This window comes from Hypanus sabinus, chromosome 11, assembly GCF_030144855.1.
Source record: "Hypanus sabinus isolate sHypSab1 chromosome 11, sHypSab1.hap1, whole genome shotgun sequence".
Taxonomy (NCBI): domain Eukaryota; kingdom Metazoa; phylum Chordata; class Chondrichthyes; order Myliobatiformes; family Dasyatidae; genus Hypanus; species Hypanus sabinus.
Window position 1 is genome coordinate 51383032 of NC_082716.1, and position 22291 is coordinate 51405322.

The following is a 22291-nucleotide window of genomic DNA, read 5'->3' on the forward strand; positions in this document are numbered from 1 at the left end:
TTGTGATTACCTCAAGGTTCTATAATTTATACATACTTTGATAATAAATGCACCGAATCTTTGCATCTTACTGTCACTGCCCGCAATCTGCTGTGACTTGCGTCAAACTGGCATCCACATTGTTGTATAATATCCTTGACTATGATGTTCATGTGGCAAGGGTAAGATCAACAAAATATTCCTATAAATTGCAAACAGAATTAGGGGAAATCTGGCACAGCTGTAAAATGACTGGTAGCTTGCTCATGTACCTCACCTTTTTAGTCAGGGTTTAGATGTAGTCTTCTGGATGCTTGGCTCCCAGTTAATCAAGGCAGCCCTATGCAGCACGACTAGTTTCATCACTAGCAGCTGTCTGTAATTCTACGGTACCTTTGCCAGCCAGCGAGTCCAATGGACCATCAGAACTGTCACTGAAATTGTATGTTTGTCAATGTTATTAGTTCTCACTAACATTCAAAAACACTTGGGTTCTATCCCCTCTCCCCAAAAATACTAACCTCCCAACCTCCCTCACCAACCCCCCCCCCCCCACATTCCTGTCCTGTCGGAAACGTGCCTTATTCCGTCGGAAATTGTTTCCATTGTGATAGGTTAGTTTAGAAACTGCAGCTGCCTTTCCTATTGGATAGTTGCCTGGCATCCAGTTTCAAATATCCTGTCGATCTGGAGTGCACGTGGGAGGTTCTAGCTCTCAGCCTTTGTTTAAGCAAGCGGAGTGCATGGCCTTTGGAAAAGTGTGCTCTGCTCACAATTCTAATTAAACACGTTTGTTGAATATTCAGATTTGTAGTGTCTACAACTTGGGGGGCATGAATGTTTAGTCAAATGTTTACTATTGGTAAGTAAACAATTAATATACGCATTTGAATTTAATACTTTCTGTCTCACTTCCTGGGCCTGCCAACCTGATTCAACATTACAAACCCAGGACTCACAGTTGATGCAAACTTATAAACTTAAATCAAACATGTATTTTTTTTTTATCCTTTAGCTCCCATTCATTTCAATGTGGCACTGGCCTAACCAAGTGCAAGGTCAGCAGGTGGATTTCACAGCTTATGAGTGGGGACAGCTGTAGAAGTCTGAGCTATCCCATTCGACTCCAGTGAGAGGCTGGGACTTGGCTGTGACAGGAGGGGGTGCACTTCAGCCAACAGTCAAGAATCCCAAGCCTCTGCTCAGTTAAATATTTAAAAGCTGGAAGGACTATGCAGATCTGCCGGCTTTTAAGCAGAAGGTCTGGAGCAATAAAATTTCTAACCAGCGGCAACATTTCACGCAAAATGCAAATAGCTGACAGAGATTCCTAACCTAGTTCCTAGGCATCATCGCTCATTCAAGTAGCGTGTTCAAGGGCTAATAGGTAATGATATATTGGCAGTGTAAGATTGCCTTGAGGTACAAGCTCTTTTTATGTGGTTTTGTCCTCATAGTGTCTGAAAATCAGACTGCTTCTCATTTGTAGAAAGATCATAAAGATAAAGGGACAAGTTACCATATCAAAGGATTTCCTCTTTTGATGCAATAACTAATTCCCAACAGTTTGCCCAGTTTTTTTGTACACAGCAGGCAATTGAAAATGCTGACTGGTGGTCTAGTGATGCTGATACCTCATTTTTTTTTTATTGTTCTGTTGCCTGCAGTGGTTAAGCTGTGGTATAAAATAGAAGCAGATAAAACAGACAAAACTGCTCATGCTAGAAATCTGAAACAATAGCAGTGGGTGCTGAAATCGCTCAGTAGGGCAGGAACCAGGCACAGGAGTAACAAATTAATGAGTATGACTGTGCTTACCTTTCTCTAGCAGTTCCACTGGGAACCAATGCCTGTCTTTTCACCTCACATTCAATTTCCGTGCATGTGAATTGAAATGTGCGGGTCTAGGACAAACAGAAGTTGAAATGCTGGCACACCAGATTCCCATTGGACTTGATGAGACTACTGGTGGCACTAATTACCTCACATCTAGCCCCTCACCTGCAGAATAAGGGTAGCTGGTGGAAGAGTAATGAATGGAGTCACTGATCCTGAGGGTTACAAAGGTAAGTGAAAAGAAACAGCTTGCTTATGTCACTTTTTCAATGTATTTAGTTGTTTGCAATCACTTTGAGGGTTTCGATTATTTTATAATTTTTATGCCTTTACAATGGGAGAGAATGCTGAATTATTCTGAAGGTCTTTGAAGCAGTAATGGATCACAGGCCATGAGGACCTGAAGGGTGCAGACCACAGACGGGGACCAAGGTTCCACCAGCTGAAGTCTGCTTGCTGTGTGGAGCTTACTCTCTTTCATTAGATATCTTTTTTAGCAACGGGAGGTCAACCTGCCCAGCTTTTCATATTCTACACACAGGTTAGTGCAGGTGGACAAGTGTTGCAGGGAATGCGTTCAAGAACCAGACTGGATTCCAGACTTATTGGCCCAATGTCTCATGTGCTGCCCCTCTTCCTAATATGAATTAAGCTGATATACACCTTTTGAAGATGAGAACCACCCACTCCAAAAAGCTGCAGTATAAATAGCAGATAAAATGAAAAAAAAACTGTTCATGTTAGAAATCTGTTTTAAAAAAAATAGAAATAGATGCAGATGCTGTAGGGTATTCATAGGGCAGGCACCAGGACATGAGTACAAATTAATGAACAGGACTGTAAATACCTTTTTCGAGCAGTTCCATTGGGAACCTATCTACTTACTATTCACTTTTCACCTCGAATTCAATGTTTTTGTTCCATGCCTGCAGTGTGAGACACAGCCTTGGGATTTTGTTGTTTTGAGTGGATGGTGCCCCCAGCATTTGATGAAATCCATCTTTTTTTGTTCTGACCACCAGCAGATATAACTCGTACACCTTTTGTCTGGTCAATAATTTAAATTTGCTATCACTGAGCCGAGCAAAAGTCTATTTTGAGCGATTGTGTTATTTATCTGGAGGTGCAGTTATTTTGTTTAACAAATGATTTTCGAGTCTGATTCAGCTGCAAGCAGCCTGGTCAAGAAACCAGTCATCTACATAATATTGAGAGAGAATCATAGTTTGGCATCTCACCTCACTGAGATTCTTATATTTTTAGAATTCATTTGTATTTTCTAATTGAATGTGCATATTAACAGTGTAATGAGAAGCAAAACATTGATCTCTTTTGTTTTCGTAATGTACTTGACACTGACTAAACATAGCTTTTGCTGAACACTGTCTGAACTTATTCATTACAATCAATATGGTCAAAATGTCCCTTCAGCTATCCCAAAGACCAACTCTTACTGATTGATTTGAAAATGAGCAATAAAAACCCACATTATCTTCTCAAACTAAATCATCACACCAGATTGTTAGATTTACAAATGGGTCACAGACTAAACTTTAGAGTGTGGGACAGCAAAGGAATAACCATAGTTCTGTCACAAAGCTGTTGTCTTTTTCTTACATTGCATTGTGAAGTAGGAGTCAACTTCGGAATTTCTGCATTTCTGTAGTTGATAACAACAGAAACTGTCATCAATTATAATTGCATCTCTTCTTGTTAGTCATGCTAGAAGTAGTTTTCCTGGTCAGTTTCTCTTCCTGATGTACCTGCCTCAGCCTTTTAGTTCTGAAAACTCATTTCTCATGCGGATCACCTTTCGTGCGAAGAAGTTGCCCTTTAGGGTCCTATTACATCTCTCCTCTTTCACCTTAACCCTAAGGCATGCTTGTAATGGGCTGGGTTGATCAGACCCAAAAGATCCAAACAATTGGAGTGTCCAGGAAATGTGGTAATAAGCATTAACGCACAACAAAGTACTTTAAACCCAATTTATTATTTTAAACAGAAAGCACAAATAAACCACACTAATCACTACATAGAAAGTCACAAAGATTTCTACAAGGGCATCAGGGCTCACAGTTCTTAATCTCCAGCTGATTGCCACTGTTGTCAAGGGAGTTCTGAATTCTGACTCGTGAAATCACCCTAGGTCGATCCTAGGCACCAATCAAGATCCTTTGGTTGAGGGAACTGAGAAATCCCAAGAACTGAGCAAAAGGGGCCTCAATGAATAGGGGTTCAATCCACAAGCATAGAGAGACAGACGAACTATCTGATCTTTTCTTCTCATGCCGCTGGCTCAGTACGGGTTTTTTCCATTCAAACAACTCGTGATCATTAACAGCCATCCTGATGCTACTGTGCTTGAGGTCAGAAAGAATCCAGCCACTATTAGTAAACATTTAACAGACCTAAAGTGTAAGAATCCAGCACTCTAAGCAAACATTTAAAAAAACCTAGTGTTCAACTTGTATAAGTTATAACTCATGAAGAGTTAAAGTGTCATTTGGAATTCTTCAGACTTTCATCTAATATTTTTACAATATTTAATACACCACAACACAGGCCTCTAATATTTGATCCCCCATTCCTGGTAAAAAGACTGTGCATTCACCACATCTATTCTCATCATGATTTTATACACCTTTATAAGATCACCCCTCATTCTCCTATGCTCCAATGCATGAAGTCCTAAGCTGCTCAATCCCTCTCTGTAACTCAGTCCCTTGAGTCTTGACAACATCCTTATAAATTGTTTTTGCACTCTTTCTGGATTAATGGCAATTTCCGAATAGCAGGGTGACCAAAAACTGAGCAGATATTCCAAATGTAGCCTCATCTGCATCGTATACACTAACTATGACAGTCCTCTTCTCCTAAATATGCATTGTAGTTCACTCATAAATATTTTAAAGTGCATTGGAAACATCAGAGGCTGCAGATGCTGAAATCTGGAGCAAAAAAAAGAACAAACCGCTGGAGGAGCAAAGAGGTCCAGGCAGCATCTGTGAAAGGAAATGGACAATCAGCATTTTGGATTGGGGCCATCATAGGCCTGCTTAACCACATTGATGACAGAGCAACTGTTGCAATTAGGGATTCAGTTGATTTGAAACCTAATGTAAACTGGGCGGGGGGTCACACTACAGAGGTCACTACATTTTCATGGTCAACTTCTTTCAAGATTAATCACGAGCACATTAAATAACAAATAAATATACCGATTCAGTGTGTGCAAATGGAGCAGCAAGGCCTACGTGCCATACCAGAGCATCAAAATCTGAAAAAAGGTTCTGTCAGTGTGCAAATATGCAACTATGAAAATACCTTAACTGCCCTCAAGGGTCAATCCTCATCGTTTCATTTCAGTGATGAGTGGCATTGGAAAAACAATCGCCTTTAGATGAAAAAAATACCTTAGTTCACTGCTGTTGCCAATAGTTTATTCTGAACATTATCCCTTATGTATAAATGCAATTTTATATTAGCATATGAGGCTGAATTAGCACTTGTCTCCTCTTTTCAGTTACAGTATATTCAAATCAAAGGGCTCCAGTTTGCTCAAGTGACATATAGCATTTTGAAGGTTCCTGCTCCTAATTTGAATGTCCCCATTTCTCACTGATAAGAGGATATTGCCAAGTCTTGGTATGAACAGCTAATGTTAATCTGCAAAAAATGCCATCAAAACTGGATATTATCTTCTAGCAGATAAATAATTGTATCCAGTAGCTACTTGACTACCAGATTTTAATCCTTGCTGGTTGAACTCATTGACAAAGAAATAGAAATCATGTCCTAGAATCCAATTGCTATACAGCACACACAATTGATTTTCAGATGCATTCCCGTTAGAGCAATTAAATGTGTGAAGATTTAGAATGAAATTTTTGCAACTGTGGTGACATCCTGTATGATCATTTAGAATAAAGTGAACATTAGTGGAAACTGCTTTAAAAGGGTGACAATCATATCAGTGGCCAAGAAGAGCAGGGTGAGCTGCCAAAACAACTATTGCCCATTTGCACTCTCATCTACTGTGATGAAGTGGTTCAGAAGTTGGTCATGGCCAGAATCAACTCCTGCCTAGGTAAGAACCTGGAACCGCTGCAATTTGTCTATCTCCACAATAGGTCTACAGTGAATGGAATCTCACTGGCTCTTCACTCATCCTTGGATCACCTGGACAATAGCAATATCTACATCAGGCTGCTCTATATTGATTATAGTCCAACCTTCAACACGATCACATTCTCAGTTCTAATCAACAAGTTCCAAAACCTGGGCTTCTGCAACTGGACCCTTCCTCACCAGGGTATCACAGTCAGTGTGGATCGGAAATAACATCTCCTTGTGACAATCAACACTGGCACACCAAAAGGATGCATGCTTAGCCTATTGCTTTACTCTCTCTACACGTACAACAGTGTGGTTAGCCACAACTCAAACGCTATCTATAAAATTGCTGATGACAACTATTGTTGGCAGAATTTCAGATGGTGATGAGGAGGCATACAGGAGTGAGGTAGGTTGAGTGGTGTCATAACAACAACATTGCACTGAATATCAGTAGAACCAAGCAATTGATTGTGGATTTCAGGAAGAAGCTGTTGAAGGAACACATACTAGTTCTCATCAGGTGATCAGCAGTGGAATGGGTGAGAAGTTTCATGGTTTCTGAAGATCTATCCTGGTCCAACATACTGATGCAATTAATAAGAAGGCATGACAGTAGCTACATTTCATTAGGAGTTTGAGAGAGTTTTGGTAACATACAGAATCTGCTCAAATTTCTATAAGTGTGTCATGGAGTGCATTCTAACTGGTTGTATCCCCATCTGGTATGGAGGAGCCACTGTACAGATCAGAAAAAGCTGCAGAAAGTTGTATACTCAGCCAGCCTCATCATGGGCAAAAGATCCCCATGATTGTGGATACCTTCAAAAGGAGACATCTCAAAAAGGTGGCATCAGCATTAAGAGCCACCATCACCAGGACATGCCCTTTTCTCATTGCTACCGTCAAGGAGGAGGTACAGAATCCTGAAAACCACACTTAATGAATCAGGAGCACCAGACCTTCTCATCCACCTTTAGAATTTTGAATGAACAATGAACCCATGAACACTACCTCATTATTTCTTTTTATTCTCTTTTTGTACTACTTACTTAATTTAATTTTCTCTATATATTTCTTATTGTAATTTATAATTTTTAAAGTTATTATGTATTGCAATATACTGCTGCTGTAACAGAACAAATTTCACAACATATTCCAGTGATATTAAGCTTGAGTCTGATTCTGAAACTAACCAACTATATACACAATCTTATGCACTTGATGCCAATTTGAAACCAATGTATGTAAAACTTACACTCACAGTAGTAGAACTGTTTAGTCCAGATAAAGGTTACCAGTTTAGAGACATTGTCAATAACTTGCTTTGAATTGTGATAATAACCTTGTTGTTACTACATTCCTCCTTAAAGTGCTACTATTGGCAGAAGTAAATAATAGAAAATCACATTAATCAGGCCAGTTATTACATGGGGTGAGGGATGGGTGGAAGGAGCAGTTGATGGAGGTTGTGAGGGTGAAATTAGCTATCTATTATTTATTTTTAGGATGCAAATACTTAGCTGTTTTAATAGCTATGGTCCATAGAAAGGAACGCTGCATTTCCATCAGAGCTGAGACTACTTATAGACATGACCTTTCCCACAGAGAATGCCATTCACACACTGGTCTTGTCAGCCACAGATGGCACTATGCCAGCACCACAGATAGCTAGGACACAGCATCCATGGTCGACCACAACCAACGGAGGGTCAACAAACAGCAGCCAATCATATGGGGAAAAAAATACAAATGATTTTAAAACACCTTCTATTTACTTTAAATGCAAGAAGTAAAAACAAGGAAAGAAAAGGATTAGTAAGTTTCATGGAAGGATCATTTCCACTGATTCACCTGATTTGTCCCCCAGATACCGTTTCTAATTAAATGCTTTTCAGACCCACCTGTGTCATATGTTTCAAACATCTTCTATGGAAGATTGAACATGTTATGTTTAACTGAAAATGTTATAACCATATAACAATCACAGCACGGAAACAGGCCATCTCGGCCCTCCTAGTCCATGCCGAACTCTTAATCTCACCTAGTCCCACCTACCCGCACTCAGCCCATAAAATTATGTTTAACTTTACTATTTTCCATTGTTTATTAAGGCTTAATTTATAGATTTTGCTACATTAAGGAAATTGTAAGGGGCAGGTGGCATAAACAGTGATGTTCCTGCACCATGGAGACACTTGCTTGTGTTCGACCTTGGGAGTTGGGGAATTACATTCAGGTAATTAAATTAATCTGGAATTTTAAAAAGCCATTTTCTGTAATAGTAACCATGAAACTACTGGAATGTCATAAAAGTCCATCTGTCTCACTGACTACCACCAAGGGAAGAAATCTCTCATCTACCTGGTGGTCGAGTTATGACTCCCTGAACACACAATAAAGCAGTTGACTCTTAACTGTCTTGTGAAACGGCCCAATTAGTTCAAGGGAGATAGACAGAATACAATCTAGCCTTCTACATAAATTTTGACCATATGAAAGGGAAAATGTCTAGTTGAACACTGTTGTTTTCCCATTTTATTAGGACATTACAGTGGAAACAAATAAAACAGCAGATGTTGGAATCTGAAACAACAGAATCCAGAGAGAACTCAGCCATTCAGGAAGAATCTGTAGAAAGGGAAATGAGTTTTCACATCTGGACAAAGACCCTTCATTGGAATTCATCATTCTGATATTGGGATAGCCCACGTCCATGTGAATTTTAACCCACAATTTTCAGTAAAAATATCTATAATAATTTGTAAATTTTTAAATCATACTTTCCTAGCTTGCTGCAGACCAGACATTATATCACGTACCTGATCCATAGCTGTGTGTGACATGATAATATAATGGCAACTGAAGAGAAAACCTAGGGTATTTTTCTCTATTTGAAGAATATCTGCCTTTTCATGATGTATAGTATTCAGTCAGGAAAAACCTGATTGGAAGACTTGAAGCTATATTGTATCTGTGTATTTTGCATTCTCTCATATGCTTTTGAAGTACACAGAATTTAATTGGGACAAGCAAGTTTTCTTTATTCCAAAGCAAATTTACCAATTATATCTTACATTTTTTAGAATTTGTATTTGTACCTCAGTGAAACTATCAATCTCATGAAAACCTTTTCTTACTTTCAAAACTTAAAGCTTTCAACTTTTCCTCTGGAATTTACAATGAAGGCAGGGTCCCTTTCTAACAGGGATAGAGTGGCATTGCCTAAAGGCAGCATTTCAGAAATTGCTGAGAATAATCATACTGTCTCATACATGAGCTATAACTAGTTTGTATTTCAGAATATAAATCTCAACTCCTCTATATGTAGTTTTACACCCTGTAGTCACTTTTTTCTTTATCTCCCTAGTGTTGCAATACTCCCCTCCAAGGAGGTCTCTGAGCTTATTAAAATTTCCTTGCAGCTTTGAGAGTGAGCTGTGATCTTCTTCCATAACCACTGCCAACATTGCTACACATAAGCCTGACAGAAACCACAGTCATTATGTTGTGAACAAGGATTTTTATAATTGTTCCGAGGAGTGAAACCAAGGCTATGACTTCCGGTGGAAATGATGAAATGAATGAGGATATAAAATGAGGGCAACAGAACATGAAGATTGTTGAACATAAACAGTGAAGAAAGACACGAATTTTACTGCTTTGAAATGTCAGGAATAAATCAATTAAGGTAAAAGAATTGATAAATCATATCTTTAGGAAACTGAGAACCTGGCTTTTCAGCTGTGAACTATGTCTTTAAACCCTGGCTATGAAACTGGGGCAGTTCACCCAAATGGTTCTTCTGAACTGGACATAACATCTCCAATGTGGTCCATTATTGATATCTCACTATGTTGAGGCAAAACATGCTCTTTTATTTGGTCATTGGAGTTAATTGGAAAGAACATTCCAGCCCATAACTAGCACTGCACTAGTACACTGCAGACAAGGTGTTTGAAGTTCAGCAGGTCAAATTACAGCAACAGGATAAGTTGTGAAATCTTTGGAATAGGGAGCTGATGGTGTTTGCGAAATGTGACCATATTGTCATGCTTGAAAGGAAAGGTCTCATCTAAGCTATCAGAGCTGGTGGCAAATTGTGGTAAGAGGGAGAAAAGAAGAGCACACAACCTCAATGAGTTCAGCAGTTGCTGCACCTTTCGGGATGGGCATAGGAATTGAAACATGAATGATTTTTGAGGGACAGGCTAATGCAAACATTCATGTAACCACTCGCCTTTAAGAGAAATTAATCATCATGTGCCTGGAGTAGAGGGAGTGGGGCATGTACACATAGTTTGCCATGTGCTCCTGCTGGTCCTTGCCTTTACATGTCACCATGTTCTTAAATGACTAAGCAATGGGGGAAGAAGTCTTCAGAAACAGCAGAGGAGCAGCTGGGAGAAATGTCTCATTTGTCCCACAGACTGAGGACTGTGTACAGTATATGCGTAGGTGAGTGGGAGGGAATGGGGCTTGTTTGCTGTTATTGATTTGCTTCGTCACCTGGTATGTCCTGTTGTGTTCTGTGCGGCTCGGCCGAGCATGGTTGGCATGCAGTGTTTGAGGCAGGATGTGTGGGCTGCGCCCAGCACATTCTTGGGTGTGTCGGCTGTTAACATATTTCACTGTATATTTCAATGTAAATGTGATAAATGAATCTGCCATTTACCATGACACCCACTGCCAGCAGCTGCTTTATAACAGTGTCAACATTTGGAACATATTGTAGCGAGCATTCGGTCCACGATGACAGACGAGAGGAGCTCGTTTATCTCATCTGCGACAAACACAATAACAGACAGGGAACCATCACTCATTGAGAACCGACCCAGCCACCTAGAGATAGAGGAGGTGATTATCACACACCCTGCTTATAGTCAGGGTGACCCACAAACACACAAGCGATTAACAGTATAACCCAAGTTAAAATTCAACAATAAATGAACTCAGAATTCCCACCATAATCCCATGGATGCATTTTGAAATGAGAATGATATGCAGTGCTGGCCGCCAGGAATGCTGAAGTGAGCTGGCGGCCATGCATTCCTCTCCCTCTCCCTCTCCCCCACCCCCCTCACTCTCGGAGCATCACACTACTCCCATCTGAGGGGTCAGCTGCCCCAGTATGGTGAACTACATATACCTGTCTGGACACACTCCCTGCTGACTGCTCCTGTGGCTCCTCCCACAGACCCCGGTATAAAGGCGATTGAGGCCTGAGCCCGGCCTCTCAGTCTCCAGGATGTAGTATGGTGGTCAACCACTGCTTGTTCCTTCTTCCAGTCAATAAAAGCCGATATCTCGCCTTTACGTCTCAGAGAGAGTTATTGATGGTGCACCACCCAGGCAAGCCCAAAGTCCACAAGAAAGTCCAAGAGCCCAGGTGGTGTCTGGAGCAACCCCTGCCCCCAAGGGGGGCACTGTTTGATGAGGCAAGAGGCAGAGCACCCAGTGTCACTTCCCTCCATCAGCACCGCTGCATTAGTGGTGGCTAAGGGCCGATAAAGTGCAAGGTGATCCCAGTGCATGTGAATGCCTTCCGTTGCTCAGGCAACAGCACCCTACAACATCGGAAATGTAGTCCTGCCTCTCCCGGTCCCTTCCAGTGGCTTCCAAGCTTGAGTCCTTTCTTCTCAGTGGGGCAGGAGACCCATACTGGGTCCTCCACAGTAAAGTCCTGTCTCTTTCTGCAGGCACGATAAGCCTGTTTTTGGCGGCCGCTGGCTGGGCTTTGGTTCAGCTGAGCCTCATCATGAACAGCCCTCAGGCGCCCCCCTGAGGTGCTGATGGTACATCTACTCAACCTTCCCGGGAACCTTTGCCTCGGAACAGAACACCAGATCCACCGCTGTGCACAGCTACCCCCACCCCCCCGCCGAGCGTGAGCACAGCCAGTGTACACCTGGTGCTGTCCGGAACTGACGTGTGGTATTCCCACAACGCTACAGGTCGTTGGTGATCCCAACCGTGCCGGTGATGGCTGACGAGGACGGCAAGCTGCGTCGCCAGGCTAAGGTTAGAGCGCTCCTCCACCTGCCCATCACTCTGTGGGCGAAGGGGTGGTGGTTGGCTGGCATTTTGGTGCCAAGCCAAGCACCTGCGCCTGGAGGTTGTGCCCCTGGTCACTGTGGAGTTCCGCAGGGGGGCTGAAACGCTCCAGCATGTCTCTCTGTGGCAGCGGTGGTGCTGCTCTGTTCAGGGATCGTGTATGCCTCTGGCCACTTCATAAAGTGACCCGCGGGCACGAGAACGTGGTGGTTCCCGGCATCTGCGTGGGAAGGTGTCTAGGATGTCAACTCCTACACACCCCAGGTACTGTCGTATCGGCATCCTAGACTGGTGACCTGGCCCCTTACGTCACATCAGTGCAAGAACAGCTCCACATCCTGCCTGCACTGAGGCCGGCCCCTCACCTGGGCCAGTACGGGATCACTCTACTGTTCGCTGCGCGGCCGCTGGTGGTCAATGGTGGCAAGGTCTACCTTGTCACCAGCTGCCACCTGAAGCGCCAACACGACCGCTTGCCCCTGCCCCTGGACCACTCTGGTGGGCCGCTGGGAGATCAGTGGTGGTTGTTGCTGTTCATGCCTGGTCCGTTTCCCGGAGCTGCCCTGCTAGAGTGTTGGCCCCAGCACATCTACACAGGGGCCCCCAGTGGGACAGCAGGTCCAGGCCGATGATGCCAGTTAGCCCCACATCATGCTCCACTGTGCTTTTCCCCACTGCATTGTGCAGCCACCTCTTCCCTCTAATCGCTGGTGACCGTAGCCAAGGGGACCGCTGGTGGCCGGTCTGTGCTGGGGATGATGGTGATGGCTGACCTCGTGTCCACCAACTCATGGCACCTGATGCCCTCCACCATGCAGTCCATGTATAAGCCTTGCTCTTTACCCAAATGGCCTACCCAGGGAGGATTCTGCTGGAGGTCTTGGGCGGTGTTACCCTAGGGCTGCACTGGGCTGTGGTGGTCCTGGGCCACGTGGCCTGTCTCACCATATCAGCAGCAGAGATCGATCCACGGCACACAGCGCTGGTTGGATTTGTCTCCTGGGCTCCTCTTCTGCCTTGGTGACCCAAGCCCTAGTTTGCAGCATGCGGGGCAATGCTGGAACGTCTTTGGGTCTAAAATTGCTTCTGTCCTCTCCGCCTCTGCCAGCACCTTGGCTCGTGATGATGGTGATGTCAGGCGAACTTGCTGCTCTAAAACACAAAATACTCTGCAGATGCTGGGGTCAAAGCAACATGCACAACACACTGGAGGAACTCAGCAGGTCGGGCATATACCATATGGGCAATCTCCAGCCCCTTGGCATGAACGTTGAATTCTCCAACTTCTGGTAATTCCCTCCCTCCTACCTTCCCCCATCCCAGTTTCACTTTGCCTCCTCCTCCAGCTGCCTATCACCTCCCTCATGGTCCTGCCTCCTACTACTACCCATACAGCTTTCCTCTTACATTTCTCCTTCTTCACCTTTCCTGCCTATCCCCTCCCTGCTTCCCTTGCCCCACCCTTTGATCTTTCCCCTTACTGGTTTTTCACCTGGCACCTACCAGCCTTCTCTTTCCCACCCTCCCCCACCTTCTTTATGGGGCCCCTGCCCCCTCCCTCTTCAGTCCTGACGAAGGGTCTCGGCCTGAAACAGTGACTGTTCATTTCCACGGATGCTGCCCGAACTGCTGAGTTCCTCCAGCATGTTGTGCACAAAGGCAAGCTCTTCCTGGGCCGTGGGAGGGAACTGGAAATAGCCATGCTGAGCACAGGGGTGGAGATCTGCCGTGAGCACCCACAGGCCTTCTCCCATACAGCGCCCCCTGCTGCACAGTCTCCCTCACTGCTTCCAGCGGCATTACAAAGGCTCTGTAGGTACACTGCTCAGCTGGTGTTAGGTCAAGGAGGGCCTGCAAGGCATCTCCCTCCAGTGCCAGGGCAAATGCACCGGCGTCTCGGTGGGGATCCACCCGTTTGTGCCATGTGGCAAGCTTGACTTGTGCCAGGTAAGTCTCCAGGTAGCCAGTACCATTGTATCGGGGGTCGATACAATACTGGCATTGGTGGTGCCTGCCTTGTCGCCCATTTTCCCATGGCTGCAGCATCTTGGGTTTCCCTGGATACGCTTGCCCCGTCAGGAAAGCACGATATTCGGTTCCCAGGTCCTCTCATGGGTCAGTGTCCTGCCTTGGGGAGCCCAGTGGGGGGGAGTGGGGTCATACTGCTCGGTCCGTTGACTTATTCCCTGGGTCTTAAGGCACTCCATCCAACATCAAAGCTCTTGAATCTTGCTGTCAATTTCTAGTCCCACTCCTGACGCCAATGTGGTGAGCATTCGGTCTATAATAACAAAGAGAAGAGCTCGTTTATCTCGACTGCTGGTTTTATTGTGACAAGCACAACAACAGACAGAGCGCCATCACTCAGTGGGAGCCAACTCTGTCACGTACAGAAAGGAGAGGTGATTTTCACCCCCCCCCCCCCCCCCGTTACAGTCAGGGCGACCCACAAGCACACAGGCGAATATCTGTATAACCCAAACTAAAATATAACAATAAATGAACTTGAACAGCCCAGCATAATCCCATGAATTTATTTTAAGACAGTAAGTGGTGCTTGCCACCAGGAATGCCAGGGTGAGCTGTTTGCCATGCTCCCCGCCCCCCCCCCCCCCAAGGAGTGCCACAATACTTTAGAAGTTGTCAGCTTGTTCTAGGTCATCCCACGGTTGTCCAAAGCACTAAATCAATGTTAGACTTTATGTGGGAAGTGTAAGTATGATTCGTTACTTTTACTGCTAACTCCAAAAGTGAATAAATTGATAATTAATTGTAACAAACCTGGAGAGGAATTCTAAGGCTTTGTAACCCATGCCACATGAGTGACAAAGGGACTAACGTGCTGCCTTGGATCTGGAAGGATTTATGCAATTCACCACTTGAATAAATTCCCAGGTAACCTGTGATCAGGAATTGACAAAGGCAGAGGAAGTAAATGCCGTCTCTTTTGGAAAAAGGTGGCAGAGTCAGCACTTAGCTCACATATTAGCTCGCAGCAGAACAGTGAAGGCAGAGGAACAGACTTGCCCTCCAAAGCAGTGCCAATGGGCCGAACTTGTCATCTGAATGCAAAACTCATGATAAAACAGATGACATTACTCTGGAGCGAGGGTTCCCAATCTGGGGTCCATGGACCCCTCAGTCAATGGTAGGGATCCTTGGCGTAAAACTGGTTGCGAACCAGTGCTTTGTAGTACTTAAACCTGGTGCAGAAGCTTCAATAGGAAGGGGCATTTGCATAACTGGAGAAGTTTTAGTTCCTAGATTCCAATGTCAGCGATGTGCTGATTGACCTTTCTGCAACCAACACCACCTCATTCCTTTGCTCCCTCTTCGCACCATTTATTAATTTTGATATTTCTTATTGTAAACTACAGTATTGACTATGTTGCATTGTACTGCTGCCGCAAAACAACAAATGTCACGACATATTTCAATGATAATAAACCTGATTCCGATTGTGAAGCAGGAGTACAAAATGGTCAGCACATTTCATTACGCAGCAGTCAGACTTCCCTATTCATTCTAAGGCTGCTTTCCCACTACACGTCAACCAGCAAAATGTCACTGTGACCTAAAAACCCAGATTTTTCAGTCATTGTTTTGAAAATGATTTCCCTGGCTTTACAAATATGCGGATTGAAGATGCCGACTTTAATCTGTTAGTAATCCTCTCAACACTGTTGGAAATTTCAACTTCCCTTCGTACTCGTTGTGATTAGATGACTGACTTGACAGTAAAATCAAATTTTAGGAAGGAATTACAGTGAGAGTGCATTCTAGCAATAGGCTGTGAGAGTACTGGAAAATTGATTCAATCACTTGTCTTTGAGGCAGCCCTAATATTACATTGCTGTGAAATATTTTACAAACCCAATGGCAAATTATACTAATAAATACGGCAAGGTGTTCATACATTGTGGCACTCATATACATTGATAAAAGATGGTTCAATGATCTCTTCATTGATTTTCTAATTCCAGCCTCACTGTTGTGGGATGTGTTGAACCAAATGGCACTCCCTGGGGAGGCTAAATTGGACATGATTGTTCACTGGTTCACAATTTCACATCAATAGGCTACAAGCTGTATTGATGCTGTCTGCGTGATGGTTACTGACCCTGCTTTCCAGTAAGTAAATTTGTTCTTTCTGCAGTTGATGCTGCCATTTGACTAGGAAAAAAAATATGACTTCCAGCAAAATCTTAGAGAACTTCTACAGTAATGTAAATAGTTCTGCAGAAGTCTGCAAAACATTTTGTTCTGTGATGTTAACAAAACTAGGACTTCATTTGAAATAGGGCTGTATTACTTCCATTGAACTGGAACGGCAGGCATTGGCAGAGATTAACCTTCCCCCTTGTTGAATTCAGTGTCCTTAGTAACAAAGCATTCTCATCCCAAGTCTTATATATACAGTGCTACTAAATTGCCAAGTCTACTTATTGCCCTACATATCATGAAGTATCCAGGTTTTCTCAATCAGTTTTAAATAAATCTCCAGTAAATATTAAATATTAGTAATATCACTAATGTAATATTTTAAATACTTTATACCACAAATTAAAAATGTCATGTATATCAAAGGAAAAATATAATTTCTGATTTTTCACATGCGACTGTGAGGGATCTTGTGGCTGGGAATGGAAAATGACTCATTTCAAGCACTGAGTACCAAGCAGCGCAGGTCAGGTGCAGCAAAGTCAGGATGTCCAGCCAGCTTCAAAATACTTGACATTTCAATTCCCATACAAGCTTTCTTTGTGTTCTGTCAGAATGATATTGTCATTTACTAGGACAGAAGACATGTATTGCTTAAAAAAGGTCAGAAACAAGGGTTTTCATGAGGACTTCAATACAAAGCTGCAGAACTCTGGGAACAAAGTGGAGAGCCAGCACGATTGCTTGGTGTTGTTTGAACGGGATAAAAGCACTGTCTTCGGGGATTCTGCATATCAAAGAGAGTGTGACTTCTGTGTCAGCGCTATTGTGTTTCTTTCTTTGTTTTGTGGCTGCCTGCAAGAAGGTTAATCTCAAGATTGTATACAGTATACATACTTTGATAATAAATGTGCTTTGAACTTTGAGCTCTACTTCAGCGAACAACACAGCCAAGAGGCTTTGGGTCATTGTTCCATTCCTGAATACATCGAATTAGTCTCCCAGAATGTCAGTGTTGTGGGAGTCGTGTACCATCGGGGTTACCTTCAAAGTTCAAAGTAAATTTATTATCACCATATACAACCATGCAGATATACTCAATAAATCCAATAACCGTAATAGAATCAATGGAAGACCCCAACTCAGCATATAACCAGTGCACAAAGTAAACAAGCTATGCAAATACAAAACGAAAGAAGAAATAATGAAAAGCAATAAATATTGATAACGTGAGATGAAGAGTGCTCGAAAGTGAGTCCTTAGTTTTTGGAAACACTTCGGTGACAGGGCAAGTGAAGATGGGTGAGGTCATCCCCACTGGTTCAGGAGCCTAATGGTTTGAGGGTAATAGCTGTTACTGAACCTGGTGGTGCGACTTCTAAGGCCATTGTAACTTCTTTCTGATGGCAGCCGTGAGAAGTCTTCCTGGTTGGTGGAAGTCTTTAATGATGGATGCTGCTTTCCTGCAATAACGTGCCATGTAGATGTGCTCAGTGGTAGAGAGGACTTTACCTGTTATAGACTAGACCATATCCAAAGTATTTTGATGGAATTTCCATTCGAGGGCATTAGTGCATCCATACCAGGCTATGATGTATCCAGTCAATTTACTTTCCACCACACATCTGTAGAAGTTTCAGAACTCATGATAAATCTTTGCAAACTCTTAAGGAAGCACAGGAATTGTCATGTTTTCTTCATAATTGCACATAAGTGCTGGGCCCAGGGCAGGTCTTCTGAGATGATAACACTGCGGAATTTAAAGTTGCTGACCATCTCCTCCTCTGACATCCCAATGAGGTCTGGTTCATGGACCTGTGGTTTTCTCCTCCTGAGGTTAAAAATGAGCTTCTTGGTCTTGCTGACATTGAGTACGAGGTTGTTGTTGTGAGACACTCAGCTAGGTTTTCAATCTCCCTCCTGTATTATGATTCATCATTGCCTTTGATTCAACCTATGACAGTAAACATGAATATGGCATTGGAGCTGTACTTAGCCACATAGTCATAAGTGTAAAGCAAGTAGAACAGGGGACTAAGTGCACAACCTCATGGTGCACCTGTGCTGATGAAGATTGTGGAGGAGATGCCATTGCCATCTGAACTGACTGGGATCTGTAGTAAGGAAAAACAAGGATCCAATTGCACAAGGAGGTATTAAGCCCAAAGTCCTGGAGATTACTGATTAGTTTTGAGGGGATGATAGTATTGAATGCCAAGCTGTAATTGATCAAGAGCATCCTGATGTATGCACCTTTGCTGTCCAGATGTTCCAAAGTTCAGTGAAGAGCCAATGAGATAGCATCAGCTGTGGAACTGTTGTGCCAGTAGGCAAACTGGAGCAGGTCCAGGTTGGTTTTCAGGCAGTAGTTGATATGTTTCATCACCAATCTCTGAAAAGACTTCATCACTGTGGATGTAAGTGCTGCTGGATGATAATCATTAAGGCAGTTTACCAAGTTCTTCTAAGTCACTGGTATAATTGAAGCCTGCTTGAAGCAGTTGGGTGTGTCAGACTGCTGAAGTGAGAGGTTAAAGATATCAGTGAACACTTCAGCCAGTTGATCAGCACAGGTCTTTAGCACTTGGCCAGGTGCCCCAACTGGACTGGTGTGCACTCTCCTGAAGGATACTTGCCTGTCAGCCTCAGAGACCGAAATCGCAAGATCTTCGGGGGCTGTGGGAGCTCATGATGGCTCCTCCATGTTTTACTAGTCAAAGTAAGCATAGAAGGCATTGGGCTCATCTGGAAGTGAAGCCCTGTTGTTGCTGATGCTGCTTGATTTTACTTTGGTGGTTGGTGATATTGGTGGAGAGTTGGTGGTATTCAAGCCCTGGCACAACTGCTGAGCATCCTTCATGAATTCACGTTTAGATTGGAACAGTCACTTTGCCCATGAGACGGCTTTCCAGAGATCGTACCTGGACGTCCTGTAATATTCTTGGATGCCTCTGATCTGCCCGCAGCAGACTGGAAATGCACGGTTCATCCAGGGTTCTTAGGTGGGGAAGACTCTGATGATTTTTTAGTGTATGATCTTTTGGGGTGAAATGTTAAAACAGATGCATTAAACTTGGCTTTAGACTTCTCTATGGAAGAAATCTTCTCTAGAGAAGCAATAGAGTTGTTCTAAATGTCCTAAACTATATATATTCCTCAATAAATATTTTAAAATTAGCTTTGCTTAGAAATTCATTCACAGTTAATAACATTAATCACTCTATAGTTATATAAGTGGAAATAATTACATTAACTTTTCTGACATGAGTTTTGGATTTTGAGTACTATGTGCAGTCATGACAATATCACAAGTTTAGTCCTTATTCCATCATTCAAGTTCAAAATCAAGTTCAGTTTATTGTTATTCAGCTATACATATGTATACCACCAACCGAAGCAGTGTTCCCCCTGGACCGAGGACAGTACATATAACTCATACACATAACACATAAAGTAATATTATCACAAATAAATTAACAAATAATAAGGTGCATTTACAACACAAGTTTAAAAAGTGAACAGTATAGTCCTACTGGCACTTCATGCGTGATGAGACCAGGGTGGTGGCAGGGAGTTCAGAAGTCTTATGGCCTGGGGAAGAAGCTGCTTCTCTTCCTAACAGATCCCATTCTAGTGCCTGATGGTAGGGGATCAAAGGGATTGTTAGATAGGTGGGAGGGACCTTTGCAATGCTAAAGCCCTGTGTATGTAGCGCTTCTGATAAATATCTTTAATGGATGAAAGAGAGACCCTAATAATCCTCTGGAAAGGACTTGCAATCCGTTTTTGAGACTTCCGATCAGATACTTTGCAATTCGCATACCAGACAGTGATGCAAATGGTCAGAAACTTCTTGGTCATGCTCCTGTAAAGAATTGATTAGAATGGGTGGTGGGGCGGGGGGGGGGGCTCGCTCACCTCAATCTCCTCAGGAAGTGGAAATGCTGCAGTTCTCTCTTGACCAATGATGTTGAGGGACCAGGTGAGATCATTGATTATGTGCATTCCCAGAAACTTGGTGCCTCTAACTCCCTCCATGGAGGTTTGTCTATGTGCAATGAAGAGTGGTCAGCCTGCACACTCCTAAAATCCACAACCATCTCTTTGGTCTTGTCCACAATGAGACTCCAGTTGTCCTGCTTGCACCATCCTACCAGCCACTCTCCCTCCCCCCTATAAGCCATTTTGTCACCATTGTTGATGAGGCCAATCACTTTTGTCTCATCAGCAAACTTGATTATTCAGTTTGAACGTGATCCAGCAATGCAGTCATGTGTCAGCAGAGTGAGCAGCTGCGGGCTGAGCATGCATCCCTGGGGAGTGCTGGTGCTCAGTGTGCTGGAGCTAGAGGTGTTTGTACCAACATGTACTGACTGTGGCCTTTCTGTCAACAAGTGCAGGATCCAGTTACAGTGAGAGGTGTTGAGACGAGGACAGTTTATCCACCAGCTTCTGAGGGATGATTGTATTCAATGCTGAGCTGAAGCTGAAAACGGCATCTTGCCACATGGGGGATCTTGTCACATCAGGCACATGATGAAGTAGAGTGCATCATCAGTGGACTGATTTGAGTGATAAGCAAACTGGAAAGGGCTCAATGTAGCAGGGAGATGGGATGTAATGCGATTCATAGCCAGTTACTCAAAGCACTTCACTGGACAGTCATAATTGAGGCAGGTTACTGTTGCCGTCTTGGGTACTGAGATGATGGTGGCCTCCATGAAACCTGAGGGGACAGTGGACTGTTCCAGAGAGATATTGGTGATGTCTGTTTCAATCTCTATTGACCGAGATGCACAGTCCCTCAGCATCTGACCAGGTATGTTATCAGGCTCCGCAGCTTTACCTTGGCTAGGGTCTTCCTCATCATCAGTTGCAGCCCGAGAGAGTGCCTGCTCCTCAGGGGGAAGGGAGATCCTTCTCTCTGGCATACCGTTCAATGCATCAGACCAAGCATAAAAATCATTTAGCCTATCAGAAGGAGAAGCTTCACAGTTGTTGATGCACAGGGTGGTCCATTAAGTCCTGCCACATGCGCCTTATATATCTGGTGTCAGAGAAATGGCCGTATACTCTCTGTGAATAATCCTATTTTGCCTTCATGATGGCGCAGCTTATGCAGACTGTGAGCTGTTTTATCCCCAGATATGAAGGCAGCATCCCAATCTCTCAGCCATCCCCGGATCTTTGTTGTCGACCAGGGTTTCTGATTTGCCCTCACATAGATGTGTTTAATAATGGGGACGTCCTCGACATCCTGAAGTTGCTAGCAACAGCAAAGAAACCATCGAGTTGTGTGGTTTGCAGATCACTAGTGGCACTGTAGAGCTCACACAGTGCTTACCCAGTATTAACACAGGAGGGATGTATATAGCTACAATCACTATAGCAGTGATCTCCCTTGGTAAATAGAAGGGCCTCCACTTCACCGCTAGGCCAACAGTGGGTCATCTCCACCAAAGTGTTCACAAACTAGTTCTTATTGACATAGATACATACACCTCCACCGCGTGTCTTGCCAGAGAGTGCTGGAATTCTGTCAGCCCAATAAAAGATGAAGCCCTGTAACTGGATGGCCATTTCAGGGTGAATTCTTGGAGCCATGTTTCTGTCAGAATGAGCGTGCAGCAGTCTTTCATCTCATGCTGATTCAGTCTCAGACACAGCTTATTTTCTAGAGAATGGATGTTTGAAAGCAGAATTGATGGCCTGCAGGATTTCGCCTTTAGTCTCACATGAACGCCAGAGCACATACCACGCTTTTGTTTCCTTGCGCACTGCTTCTGACGGAAGCAGCTGCAGCAAGCAACAACGCGGTAGGCTGATAGGTAATAAGCCCATCCTCGCGAGCTCATCTGCTATCCAACAACTCACTAGTGAGGTAGACTTGCATTACTTGGTATTCTGAATATCCAGCTGTGACTTGAGTGCTTAATTTACCATTTTTGTGTCTTCATTGTGTCCAAGAGTTTGTGAATTTATCACATTGCAACCTTTCAACCATAACTACATGTTAAAAGTATTTCATTAGCTGTTAAGTGCTTTGCCACATTTTAGGATGTAAAACCTGGTGCACAAATATAGGTCTCCATTTTTATTACTCTACCAATAAATGAATGCATTATTGCAAATATGTTACAGGAAAATT